Genomic DNA, 15,439 nt, shown 5'->3' with positions numbered 1-15,439 from the left:
ATTAGGTCTTAGGCCTAACTAACATGGTATCAGAGCAGGGCCCGTCTCCCCCGATGTTGGGGCCCCCAAAATCAAAATTGCCCACGCATCAGATACTAAGCACTGGACGTGAGGTGGGGTGTTAAAGAATGACAAAAGTACCACATCGGTGGTTAATGAGATGGGTGGACTCTTTATAAAGCTTGGACAATCCTTCTCCCTTTGAGCTAGCTTTTGGGGTATGAGTTAAGCCTAAGACTTAATTTAACAGTAGACTTGTTTTAGATTAAACCATCAGAAATTACTTTTACAAATTAGATTCAGTGAACTGATTAAAGCTCAATTATCAAACTTATAATGTGTTAGAGAGATTTCGTTATATGGAGAATTTAATTTTAATATAATCTATTATGTCACATGATAGTCAGAGTCATCCTATAATTAATTAAATACTAATACAAAGAAAAAAGAATAATCTGGATCTAGAGCTATAAACTAGGTAGTGGTGGCTACTATAATTTTTTAGCTATCAATATATAATTTGTTTTAGTAGTTTGTGAATATTAACATGTTCCAACAACATGAACATATTTTTTTAATCTCCCAATTTTTTATCAAGGATCAATTGGAGATTTTTTTAGAGTTATGTCTACGATTCTAATTAATGCTTCCTCTATTTCATATTAACTAAAGTTTTAAGGCTTTTTTCATTATTCAAATTAATTGAATTGTTCAAAGTTCAAAATCAATGTTCTGAATCTACTAGAAATGACCACACATTCAACAACAACAATGACATAATTCAGTGTAACTCTACAAACGAGATATTAGGAGAAGATGTTATGTACGTAGTCTTACCTCTATCTAGTGAAGATAGAGAGATTATTTTTTATAGAATCTCGGCTCAAAAAAACATGTAAAAAGAATAAGCATGCAAAGAAAATTCAATAACGAAGAAGCCATGCTAAAAACAATAAACAAGACAAAAATAGTACCAATAAAATAATATGATAACTAAAGTAAGAAAAACAACAGGTAAAAACTAATCGAAGAGTAAGATGATAGAAGAGTAATTATAACAATACTGAAAAGGAATTAGGCAAAGCTCGACCTACTACTCTAATCCTTGACCTTCATATCTTCCTATCTATGGTTATGTCTCTGTTGGTATTGTGTAGGGATATACATGAACTGATTGGTTTGGATTTTCAAATATCAAACCAAATCATTTTCAAATATACATGGACAAATTGGTTCGGATTATCATTTATGTTTAAATCTATAAACATAATCAAATTAAGAAAACTCAGAATTTTCAACCTTAGATTTTTTTGAGTTTTTTTTCCAGATTTTTTGGGTTTTATCGAATCTTTTCGATAAAGTACTCATACAAACATATAATCTTGTGCTTCAACTATTATTTTAGTCCTACCATATACAACAATATAAGATGTTTCTTACGGAAATAAAATATAAGATGAATGATGACACCAAAATATTCAATAATGATAATAATGAAATCACATAAAATAAATATTACAAATTAATAAGTCATAATGAAAATAATAATAATTTAAAAGTACTAAATCATGCTAAAATAAGTCTAATAAGTATTAATTATATGACTAAATATTAAAGAAAAATTAAACTTAGGTTATGTATTTTTATTGTCTAAATCAATGTAAAATTAAAGAACAAATATTCAACATTATTGTCATTCTTTCTGTTGAATTGATTATTTTTTTGTTAGCATTAGTATTAGTTTCATTTTGATTTGAGCTTTATTAGAGTCACTACATCTATGGACTATAACCTTTACTGGACCATTCAAAAATCTAAGTTTCAAACTTGAAATAATATGTTAAAAGATAAAAACTATGAAAAAGATAAGAAATATTTAGAAATTATATCAAAGTAAATATTTTTATTAAAATAAAATTTTAAAATTATATATATAATGTCGGGTTGGTTTGGACTCAGATTGTTTTTTTTTTTATAGTTAAAACCAAACTAACTCAAGTACAGTCAGAGTTTTTTTCCAATAACAAATCAAATCAAACCAAACCACTAGTCAATATTTTTTTCCAATTTGACTCGATATATGTTTTGATTCGATTTTATACACCTCTAATATTGTGTGTTCAGAAATGTAGAAGAAGCAAATAATTATTTCAAGCCCACAAGTTGCTTGTGCGTCCTTAAGGAATTATAACACCTTCATTGTGTCAAGATTTTGGGTTACTTTCTCTTAGGATAGAATATAAAATGTTTATGTAATAGTGGACAAACTTAACAAGCGGACCAAATCACATAACACTTATATTTTAGGGTAATGCTAAATGGCCAAAAAAATTGGCCAGAAAATTAAAAAAGTCTATAGTATTTTTTAAATTTAAAGTTAAACTGATTTGTTTTTCATTTTTTAATTAAAATGTATTAAAGTTAAAAGGGTAAAAATGTTTAAAAAGGTAAAATAACATATTTTTTTTAATTTTCTAGCCAAATTCTGGCCAAATTTCTGACCAAAAGGATTTTTCCTATATTTTATTAAAAATAGTGCAAGAAGAAGAAACAAGAATTTCACCCAATTTTTTTTTGGGTGTATTCAATTTATTTATAAAATATGAGGCAAAACCTCTGAATTTATAGATAATAAAAATGTGAGATGAAAGATATCATCCAAAAGGTGCCTTTTTGATTCAATTCAAAAGATGTTTTTCTCATTTCTCATTTACACCTCAAATCTCCTACATAAATTATATAAAAAAATGTTTTCCATGAAAAATGGAGGAAAATGTTTTCTTGGAAAATAAGTTTCTCATATTTGGTTGATAAGTGGAAAAATATTTTCTACTGTATGGTTGGTGAATAAAAAATATATTTTAGAAAATATCTTTCATTATTGGCTAGAGAGTAGAATTTTTTTGGAAAAAATAATTTATGTCCTGGAAACCAACCCCGATAAGTGATCCAGCACCCGACTCCGACACTCTAACCAAAACACAATCCTAATGATCGATTCGGGATCCGACCCCGACACTCGATCAAGGTACATGATCCCAACACACGATTTGAGACATGACCCCTACTCCCAACACACAATTTGAGACCCGACCCTTACTCCCGATACGAAACCCAACATTCAGACTGAGATTTGATCCTGACCTCAACCTGAATTGGGACACAATCCCAAGACTTAACCTAGGAACCTAACCCCAATTCCAACTCGAGACCCGACATTAGAACTGAAAAATGATCTTGACACCCAAACCTTGACATGATCCAGATGACTGATCTAGGATTCGACTCTTAATTTGACCCCAACTCGGAAACCGACCCCGACCTTGATCCAAAATCCAACCCCAACTGTCGACCTCCTATCCAACCCAATATCTATTTTTTGAATTGAGATCCGACCGCGACTATCGACTCCAACTCCTAACCTCAACATCCGACTTAAGATTCAATTTTTGAATTGAGATCCAACACCCGACCCCGAATTGGGATCCGATACAAAACCTAGACCTGATCCCGACTCCCAATCTCAAGATTTGACTCAATATCTAATTTTTAAATCGAGATCCAACCTCGACACCTGACTTGAGACTTGAGACTTGACCTTGACTTGGGACCGACCCTGGCTCGAGATCCAACTCGACTCTGACCCAAAACCCGAGATCCATCTATAACCCGATATCCGACCCCGACTCCCAACCCTAACATCTGACTCATGATCAAACTTTTGAACCAAGATCTGAACTCGACACCCGATCCGAGATCTGGTCCCAACTTCAGACTAGATCCTTACTCTCGCCTTTGACTCCGGACCTAGGTTTTGATTTTCAAATCAGGGCCTGACCTTGAACCAAGAATAACCCCCGACTTTCGATCCAGTTCCGACCTTGACCCGAGAATCAATCCCAACTCTCGATCCAAGACCCAACTCCGATCCCGACTCCTGATTCAAGTCTCAAATTTCTAATCGGGACCCGACATTGACATATGAATTAAGACCAACACTAAGATCGAGACTCAATATCGAATCAAGACTTGACCCCGATACCCGATTCAGGATCCAACTTCAACATCTGACCCTTACAATCGATCTCGACGATTGATTCAGGACCCGATCGCGACACATGACATGAAACTCATTCTTAACTCTCAACTCCATCCTAACACCTAATTCGAGACCTGCCCGACATGTGATTCAGAATTCGACCTCTAATCTTAATTTGAGATTCGACCCTAACTCAATCCGAAACTCAACAGTTAAGTCTCAATTCAAGGTTGAGAGTTGGACCCTGAATCGAGAATCATGAGTCGAATTTAGAATTAGTTTCGGGAATTGATACTCGAGACTTGAGTTAGGATGAAAAGTTGAGGTGTGAGGTTCAAAATAAATTTTGGAGGTAAGTCATTTTCCTTAAATTTGAAGAAAATAAGTTGTTGAAAAGCATTTTCCAAACATTTAAGTAACCAAACATGAAAATTTTCAAAAAAAATTCAAAAAATGTTTTTCTTCATACCAATCACCTTATCTAATCACCTTTCAGTAAGATTTATTGTCTTACCTCTACCTTTCCTTGTATCCTCTATAGCACCTTCTTACACCTTAGTTCCGAAGCATATGCATATTTTCTTTTCATATGTTTGAAGTATCACAACCTCGCTATTCTTCGTTTTAGTAAAGGAGTGTAATCCTAAATCTATATCAACTGCATATATCACTTCATTTACTTTATATCATAGTTCTACTAATAACAAGCTTGTTCTATTTTAAACCATATCAAATAATTAATTGTATCACACTTCATAATTCTTCTTTATTTTCTCTTTGTTCTTGTCTCCATCAAAAATTTTCTAACATAAGTCCTAGATTCTTTTCCCTTCAAAAGAGTTGAAAGAAAAGGATTTACCACTAATATATTAAAATAAAAGAGTATTATGATCACAAGAGCAATGAAGTTTTCGTCTTCTTTTTCTTTTTCTTTATTTGATAAGGTCATTGTCTTCTTTTCTTTTGTTGGGTGGGGTGGGGTTGGGGGTGCATTCTCAATTGTGGAAATAGTCATTTATATTAGGGACAAATGAAAATTTTAGGAGGGAACTAAAGAGGACAAAAGGTGAAAGTGATGGTAAAAAGAGATGCTTGATGGTGTTTGACAGATAACTCATTATTACTATAAAATAGTCATTAATTGCACATAGTGCTTTGCTTCCCAGTTTTATCTTTTTTCTTTTCCTTTCCACTATGCTTGGGAATAGAAACCAATATGCAAAAAGCCATGAGAAGCCTCTCCTCCTTCACATGCACCTCCCCCCCCCCCCCCCCCCCCCCCACCACACCCACTACACACACAAACACACAACTTGAGAAAAATTATTTTTTCCTTAGTTAGTCTTTGACCATACATTCTTCAATATTTTTGGAAAATTAAATTTGGATGGTTTAGTAGTTGGTTAAAGTTATGCAAGTATTAGTGATGTAAGAATTATTTTTTTCATTTGTTTTTATTTGTCATTGTTTAATTTGACACGTTCATTAAGAAAATAATTATTGATATAAGTATTTTATCAAATTTTCTCATATTAAATGATGTTTAGGGAGTATTAGGTTTTGAAAAATGATTTGGAGAACAAGTAATTACAGTTGAGGGTAAAACATAGAAAAAATAATTGTTTTTCTTGATTTGTCAAAAGTAACACGTAAAAATGAAAATCTATTTTGGGAATAAGTGGCATGTAAAAGTGAATGGAGGGAATAATTATGAGTGATTTTGTGTACTTTCTATGTTCAACAATAGTTGTCCACTATACTATTTTGGGATGTCCAATAATACTCGTCCACTTTATGAAATTAATGGATAATTTTACACTTAGTTCCTAATTTACCTTTATAATTAATTATAGTCATTTTCCTATAATATTTTTCATGACATTGATTTATTATATTCAAATGGTGATATAATAAAACTACTCTTCTATTTATAGTTTCTTAATAAGTGTGCAAAGTCGATAGTGAACAAGTATTGTTGGATAGAGGGAATATTATTTTATGTAAATATTAGTTATGCAGGGGATTGGTTATTCTTGTATTGCTTATATAATTAGTTATTCAACCTTCTATCCTACGTAAAATAATACATAGATTTCTTTATAATGCAAAATTTTAAATTGTCAATCAAATATCTAACATAAATCGTATAAATTATATGAAAATTAATACATGAATATTTAATTTATTATCCAACTATTAAACTTAAATTTTCTAATAACTAATATTTGGATAACTCTAATCGAGCGATCCCTTAATAGATAAATATAATCTTAATTTTTATACTAGGATAATCCTTAATACCCCTAAAGTTTTAGATCTGCCTCTAGCTTTACCATATAATTAATTTATTTAAAAATATATATATCTACAAGAAAATAATTGAAACAATAAACAAAATAGTTCTCTGCATAATTTGCCGCTTGAAAATTAAGATACTTTTTAATGTGCAGTTTCCAGACTTTTCAAAATAACTTTATGCTGCTCATAGGACACACAAAAAGAAAATTATATAGCTTTTTATTTTAATTTTACAAGAAATGTTGGTTGGTGAGATTTAATTATGGATAAATTGTGGAATTATTGTATTTTTTATTTGGTATAGTTTTAAATTATGGAATTAATAATTTTGTAGTTTTGGTATAAATTTTATATGAAATAACATTCTTAAAATTATTAATCTCAAGATGAAATGATAAAATAATTCCAAAGTGTTTTGAAAAGGTAAAAGTTAAAATTGAAAATAAAAATTTATTCTGATTAATTCAATTTAAATCAAATACATATAATACATATATTATTATATATTTTGTATAGCCTATTTTTTAGTTTAATGAACTTCATCTATCAATAAAAGTAGTAAATCTATCTAAATAATTTCCTCATTATTTAATCTTCGTATTAAATCATGTTATCATAGTTTCCAAATAACTTATTTCCAATAAAATAAACCTTGTTTAGTTATGACGAGATTAATTTTTTGAAATTATTTTTTATTGACTGTTTGATATATTATATTAAAATAATATGTACTTATTGTATAATTTTTAAGAACTTATTTGTTTATAAAAAAATATTCTCCATCTTATTTTTGTTAGATAAAAGGTTTAAGGAATCTTAGCGGTGTTTATGTTATTTTTATTATTTTATCCTAGATTAACTAAATTCAATACCATTATTTCAATCGTTGTCAGAAATAACATATCTTAATACTAATTACTAATTCTAATATAATTTGTCCCAAAAGTAATAACTAAGTAACAAATAAGATAGTAATAAATTATTATTCCAAAACTATATCCTTGTTCAACATACCAAACACGCCTCTTACTCTAATAACTCAAACATTAAGTGGTTATAATATAAGTGAAGATATACTATGATATATGATATGATAAGAGAAGTATTGAAAACACTCTTAAATTTGATATGAATTATTGGTTTCATTTTTGAATTATGGACATCCTTAAAAGCATATTTGTATTTGACTAACTGAATTTAAATACACCCTTGGTATTGCAACATGAGTGAAATACACCTCTAAATTCTTGCCAAGTTTAGCAGTATTTTCAACATTTCTCTTAGTTCTTTATTAAGAGTCACACGCTCTTACAAGAGTTTGAAACCACTTGCTATGTCACGTGGTAGATCGAGGGTGTATCTAAATTTTAGTTAGTCAAATATAAAGAATTTTTAAAAATAGTTTAAAGATAAAACTATTAATTTACGCCAAATTTAAAAGTGCTTAAAATACTTCTATCATGATATGATTAATTATTACATGTGTGAGTGTGTCTAAACATATGGATGCAGTGAATATGTTAATGAGGCTGCTATTGCAATCCAGATCATATTTATTAAATTAAAATAATATCACTAGATCTTACTTCTCTATGCAAACTTTATATTATAATCTTAGGGGATCAAATATCAATGATATACTTTTCTAAAAAATATATAACATGCTAAGCATATATATCCGTTATTTTTCGCAATTGATGCAATGCTTAATTCTTAATTATTATAATTATTTTTGCTTAAGTTTGAATGACATCATTTGTTGTTTCTTTACCGTTGAATATAATAAAAATTCTTCAATTAAATCGAGGACTAAATGTGATTACCAATGTAGAAACTTGTCCTTAAAACGTAATTGGCCCGGGAATTATGTACCAAGTGGGTAATAATATTAATAAACTAGTAACTCTACTATATAATAATATAATAACAAAATAATTGATTATTCCTTTAAACTTAACCTAGATTAACATTCTTTTTGCCTCCCTTCCTCCTTTTGTTTCATTGAAAAACATTAACCAATGCAATACTTGAGATTACATTATTTTATTGTCCACCTAACCTAATTTAGCTCCTACTTTTAAGGTTTAAGACATGATGATGTATTTTTCATTGGAAAATTACATTATATGAATAAAGTTTTTTTTTCTTTACATGTGTATAATAGATGATGAATATTCTTGGTGAAAATTCTGCCTCGGCCAATCTTGACGGATCAAACCAACTTCAACACTTATACTTCAATTATTCCACTTGGTATTACCCTTTTACCAAGAAATATATTAAGTAACTCTATTTATCATGCTTAATATACCAGAATAATAATTTACTGGATATATAAAATATCACTAAATGTTTATTTATGAATTAATTTGTTGATCATTAGGTCACAACGTACTTTGAAGGCAAAGTTTGTATGCTTTTCTTTATTTCTTTTTGAGATATGTATTTTGAATTGCTCTCATCCCAAATATTAGAGTGAATCTTTCATAAATAGGAAGATTAGTGCCGGTTTTTGCAAAATAAAATATAATAGCAATAACTTTTTAAAAAAAAGTAGCATATACATTATATGTGCACACATAAAGTATCAATGTATATACACTGATATATCGTGTATGTATATATATATATATATATATATATATATATATATATATACACACACACACTGCTATATAGTATTATACAATGTATATATATTGATATACTATGTATATGCGGTATGCACACTACAACAACATATCCAGTGAATCTCATAGGTGGGAGTCTGGAGTGGGTTGCACATACATACAAGAATTGTGTCTACACTTTAAAGATACGTGTATTTTGCTACAAAATGTAAAATATAACTATATTTTGTAATCATTTCAAAGTATCCCTATCAAATGTACTTTTGGAGTATAATCAATTACATTAAATAATTTTTACGATATATATTAATTCCCTGAAAACATAAATTTTAGCTGAGTTATTATTGTAGATTCGAATCTTTAGCCCATGTATATCATGCTGCATAGTAAAATTGGGCCTTGTACCTGCATTAGCCCAATAATTAAAGTTGCAATTACATAATGTATACATAAAAAAGTACTATATGTATACACAAAAGATTATTTCATAAAAATAGGCGTGTAAATTTTATTGATGTATACAGTAACTGCAACATGTATACATAAACTTTATAATGTATACATAAGAATATTACCAACAATTATAGGTATTAGTTATTACTATAATGAATACAAAAATATGATTAATATGATACATATATAAATTAAATTTTATTCATAAATTGTACATGTGATTTGTTTATGTATACAATAATTGCACTATGTATACATCGGTTCGTATTCATCTGTGTATTGATTGGTCTATATTCACCTAATAAATTTATATACTTTTATTCAAATTTAGATTGACATTCATTGGTATACATGAATTGAGTTGTATTCATCAAAATCGAACATTTCGATTTTTTACGAGGATCATACTAGAACCTTTCTTACCCATGAAATTGAAAACAAATTTTTTAAATACTATAACCTGATTTTTTGGCAAAAAAAGTTTTAATAACTTTAATTCCACAAATCACAAAATTTCAAAATTAATTGGGCAAGAAATGCCACATAATTATATGTTAAAAGAAATCTTAGGGAGGATCAATTGATAAACATATAGTTTATCTGATTTGCATAAATAGAGTGAATTAAGGAGAATAAGAGAAAATTTAGAAAAGAAGCAAATATACATATGAAAAGGATTTTATATAAAAAAAAAAACAAAAAAGGGATGAATAACCTATAATTTCGTAAAACAAAATTGAAAAAAACTTCAATTCCACAAATCATGAAATTCAACAATAAATTGGACAAGAACAATATTATATATAAAAGATGATTTTTAGAAGTATACATGAATAAATATATTGTTATATGTAATTTTCATAACAAAGTGAATTAAGGAGAAGAATTGAAAATTTGGGAGAGAAACAAATATACGTATGAAAAGAATTCTAGAAATAGAAAAGGAGACAAAAAAAGAAGAAGAAGAAAAAAGAACTTTATTTTAAATGGTTAACAAATAAAAAGGAGAGTTAAAATAGGAATAATAAAACAATAATTTTTTCCTATTCAAGAAAAAAAAGGAGCATTCAAACGTGTTTAGAGAAAAATAAGGAGAACAAAAATACATTTTTTAAGAAAAAGAAAAATAACTATTGAATGCCAAATAAATAAAACAAAGTTTTTTTCTTGCTAAAAAATTAAAAATGGGCTTTTTATTACCAATTTAATCTATAAGTTGTCATGCTGTGCCATTTTGTCATATATTATCTCGTATTGACAACTTACACACCTTTTGTGAATATTGTTATATCACAATCAGAGTATACATATTGTTGTAATGTATCGCTGCTGTGTATTGTTCAGTGGTGTGGGCTGCTGGGTCAGTCACTTGTATTGTGAGAAAGGAATGGGCTGGGTTCGGCTGGGAATATTTGTTCATTTTGCTAGAAAAATGAAATATATTAGCTCATAGCTCTAGAGCCTCGGAGCACCCAATTTTTTTTTTCTAATTTTTTTTATGAGGACCTCCGTAATGAGTTGGGGAATCTTCATGTATACTCACATCATTTTTTAACGCACATTTCCGCATTTTCATGCCTTTTTAAAAAAATTGCCCAAATTTCTTGATTTTCCATGTGTATTAGCCTATGTAATTGGCGCCCAGAGCACCTAATTTTTTTCTCCAAAAACTTTATTAGGACTTCCGTAATGAGTTGGGAACCTTCACGTATACTCACATCATTTTTTAATGCCTGTTTCCGCATTTATAAGCCCTTGTTTAAGAATCGTCCGAATTTCCAGATTTTTCGTGTGTGTTAGCCCATGAATCTGTCGCCCAAAGCACCCAAACCTTTTCTCCAAAAACTCTATGAGGACCTTCGTAATGAGTTGAAGAACCTTCACGTATACTCACACCATTTTTTTAATGCCTATTTTCGCATTTATAAGTCATTATTTTTAAAATCGCCCAAATTCTCCCATTATTCATGTGTACTAGCTCGTGGATCTGGCACCCGGAGCACCCAATTTTTTTCCCTCAAAAAACTTTATGTGGACCTTTGTTATTAGTTGGGGAACCTTCACATATACTCACTCAATTTTTAACGCCATTACCACATTTGCAAGCCCTTTTTTAATAATCGCCTAAATTATTTGATTTTTCGTGTGTTTGATCGAGCGCCCAGAGTACCAATTTTTTTCTCAAAAAACTTTATAAGGACCTTCGTAATGAGTTGGGTAATCTTCACGTATACTCACACCAATTTTTGAACACCCATTTCCGCATTTACAAGCCATTTTTAAGAATCGCCCAAATTTCCTAATTTTTTGTCTGTTTGAGCCCATGGATCTAGCGCCCGGAGCACCAACATTTTTTTTCTCCAAAAATTTTATGAGGACCTCTGTAATGAGTTGGGGAACCTTCACGTATACTCATACTATTTTGTAACTCCCATTTCCGCATTTACAAGCCTTTTATTGGCAATAGCCCAAATTCCTCAATTTTTTGTGTGTATTAGCCAATGGATCTGGCTCCCGGAGCAGCCAATTTTTTTCACAAAAAACTTTATGAGGACCTCCGTAATGAGTTGGAGAATCTTCACGTATACTCACACCATTTTTCTAACGCATATTTTCGCATTTACAAACCCTTTTTTAAGAATCGCTCAAATTTTCCAATTTTTCGTGTGTATGCTCCATGGATCTGGCGTCCGGAGCACACAAATTTTTTTCTAAAAAAACTTAATGCGGACCTCCATAATGAGTTGAAGAACATTCACGTATACTTATACCATTTTTGTAACGCCCATCTCTGCATTTACAAGCCCTTTTTTAAGAATCGCCCAAATTTCCTGATTTTTTTGTGTGTATTAGCCAATGGATCTGGGGCTCAGAGCATCCAAAATTATTTTCTCAAAAAACTTTGTGAAGACCTCTGTAATGAGTTGGAGAACTTTCACGTATACTCACACCATTTTTAACGCTCATTTCCACATTTTAAAGTCCTTTTTTATGAATCGCCCAAATTTTTAATTTTTCGTGTGTATTAGCCTCATGGATCTAGTGCCCGGAGCACGCAAATTTTTTTCTCAAAAAACTATATGAGGACTTTCGTAATGAGGTGGGGAACCTTCACGTATACTCACACCATTTTTTAACGCCCATTTTCCGTATTTACAAGCCTATTTTTAAGAATAACCTAAATTCCCCGATTTTTCTTGTGTATTAGCCAATGTATCTAGTGCCCGGAGCACCCAAGTTTTTTTTGTGAAAAAAATTTATTAGGACCTTCGTTATGAGTTGGAGAACCTTCATGTATACTCATACAATTTTTTAACGCAAATTTTAGCATTTACAAGCTCTTTTTTATGAATCGCCCAAATTTCCCATTTTTTCGTGTGTATTAACCCATGGATCAAGCGCAAGAAGCACCCAATTTTTTTTCCACAAAAACTCTATAAGGACCTACTTAATGAGTTGAGGAACTTTCACGTATACTCAAACTATTTTTTTACGCCCATTTCCGTATTTACAAGTCATTTCTTAAGAATCCTCCAAATTTCGTTGCCCATGAATCTGCCACCCGGAGTGCTCAAATTTTTTTATGAGGACCTCCGTAATGAGTTGGGAAACCTTCACATATACTCACACCATTTTTAACGACTATTTTCGCATTTACAAACCCTTTTACAAGAATCACCCAAATTTCCCAATTTTTCGTGTGTATTAGCCCATGGATCTGGTGCTTGGAGCACCCTGATGTTTGCATAATCAAGACACAACTTCCAATTCGAGTGTCTACGATCGTACAATAGTAAAGTAATCTAACCAAGGGTTGGAGTCGAGTCATAAGGGAGTGGTTTTGAGAATTAATAGAAAAATAAAATGTAGTTCTAATTAGTCATAGCTATAGACATTATCGAATATAAGCATACTAAATCTAAAGGGGGTGTCGCAAGCGTCAATTATCAATAGGGGGTTTTGTATCAAGTAACAACAAAAAAAAGTAAAAATATAAGAAAACGAGATAAAGAGACGAGATTCTTGGGATGTGATAAGAATACGTGATAAACTAAACTGTCGAGTACATGTTTTTGATAGTAAATTGTTGAGTATTTGTGAGTAGGCTAGACTTTAGTGGGGGTAAATTCTCTCTCGAGCAACTTACCCCGAATCGACTCGGTTTCTTTTGAACACCAAGTTGCCGCTTTGAGCACAACCTCCGCCTTAGCCTATTCACTCTCTCGAGCTGAATGTGTGGGAGAAGGACTATGATTAACTCTCTCGAGCTGAACCCATGTCGACCCAATACCACCGGCTATCAATTTAGTAGTCTTAGTTTTACGACCTCTCTCTTGAGCAAGTCGAAAACACTAAGATGAAATCATATTTGCAACTACAACTCCATTAAGTTCATATACAACTACTAAACGAAATCACATCTAAACAAAAAATAAACCATCAACAAGCAAGACCCAACATATAATCTAACCCATATTCACAAAATCACATCCCAAGAATTGGGGTTTTAGCTAGACATGTAAAAAAGATAAAAATTTATGTCAATATCAGTTTTCATCAACTGGGTATGAAGGATTAAGTCTTAAAACACTTCAAGAGTGAAGAATCTTTGAGACCCAAGTCCAATTTCTTGGAGTTGAAACCCTTTGAATCTTCAAGGTCTTAGAACAAAGTCTCCAAAACCCTTTAAAACTTAAACTATCTAAAAACTGTAAAAAGTTCTAAGAATAATATTGATATAATACTAAGTTAGAAATTTAAACAAGTATTTATAGTGTTTGAAAATGTGCTGTGAAGGACCCTTCGGCGAAGTTAGTCGGGATAGCCGATATATTCGGCGATCTGCCGTTTGGTCGATTTCATCGCCTTCCTGCTTTAGCCTTTAGCAACTTCATGTTTTGAGTTGTTGGGCGCTATGGTACTGCTTCGCGGAACTGTTTGGCGACACACCGACTGCTCTATTTCATAGCCAACTTGACCTTTTCCTTCAGGGCTCAGCGCACTGGCACAAAAGGTGATCTCCAGGCCGATCAACGACTCGCCTACTGGGATCGACGATCTCCAAGCCTTTATTTTTTCATTCTTTTCAGCCGCCTCGTTCCTTCTTGCCAAGTAGTGTCCATGCTTTGCCTCAAACTACAAATACCTGAAACTTAAGGATTTTCATCAGATATTGAGACAAAATATGCATTTAAGGACACTAATTCTATCAAAATATAGCCCTAAATGAGTCCAAATTGTGGACTCATCACACCCAAAATATTTTTCTCAAGAAATTTTATGAGGACCTCCGTAATTAGTTTGGGAACCTTCACGTACACTCACATGATTTTCTTAATGCCCATTCTCGCATTTACAATCCCTTTTTTATGAATTGCCCAAATTCCCCAATTTTTCGTGTGTGTTAGCCAATGGATCTATCCCCCGGAGCACTCAAAATATTTTATTTTCAAAAATCTTTCTGAGGACCTCTGTAATGAATTGAAGAACCTTCACGTATATTCATTCCATTTTTTTACCCATTTCCGCATTAACAAGTTCTTTTTTAAGAATCATCCAAATTCTCTAATTTTTCGTGTGTATTAGCCTATGGATCTAGCACCCAGAGCACCCAAAATACTTTTCTTAAAAAAACTTTATAAGGACCTTCGTAATGAGTTGGAGAACCTTCACGTATACTCGCATAATTTTCTTAGTTCCCACTTTTGCATTTACTTGCCCTTTTTAAGAATCACCCAAATTACCCAATTTTTCTCGTGTATTAGCCCATGGATCTGGTCTCAGAGCACCCAAAATTGTTTTCTCAAAAAACTTTAAGATGACCTCAGTAATGTGTTGGTGAACCTTCACGTATACTTATACAATTTTTAATGCCTATTTTCGCATTTACAAGCCTTTTTTTATGAATCGCCCAAATTCTCTGATTTTTCGTATGTTTTAGCCTATTAATCTATCGCCCAGAGCATTCAATTTATTTTTTTTCTCAAAAAAGTTTATGAGGACCTCCGTAATGAGTTGG

The sequence above is a fragment of the Solanum verrucosum genome, unplaced genomic scaffold, assembly GCF_900185275.1.
Source record: "Solanum verrucosum unplaced genomic scaffold, falcon-dt-bn FXZP01000259.1, whole genome shotgun sequence".
NCBI classification, from domain to species: domain Eukaryota; kingdom Viridiplantae; phylum Streptophyta; class Magnoliopsida; order Solanales; family Solanaceae; genus Solanum; species Solanum verrucosum.
The sequence above is the reverse complement of the archived record's forward strand: the minus strand, read 5'-3'. Positions refer to the sequence as shown.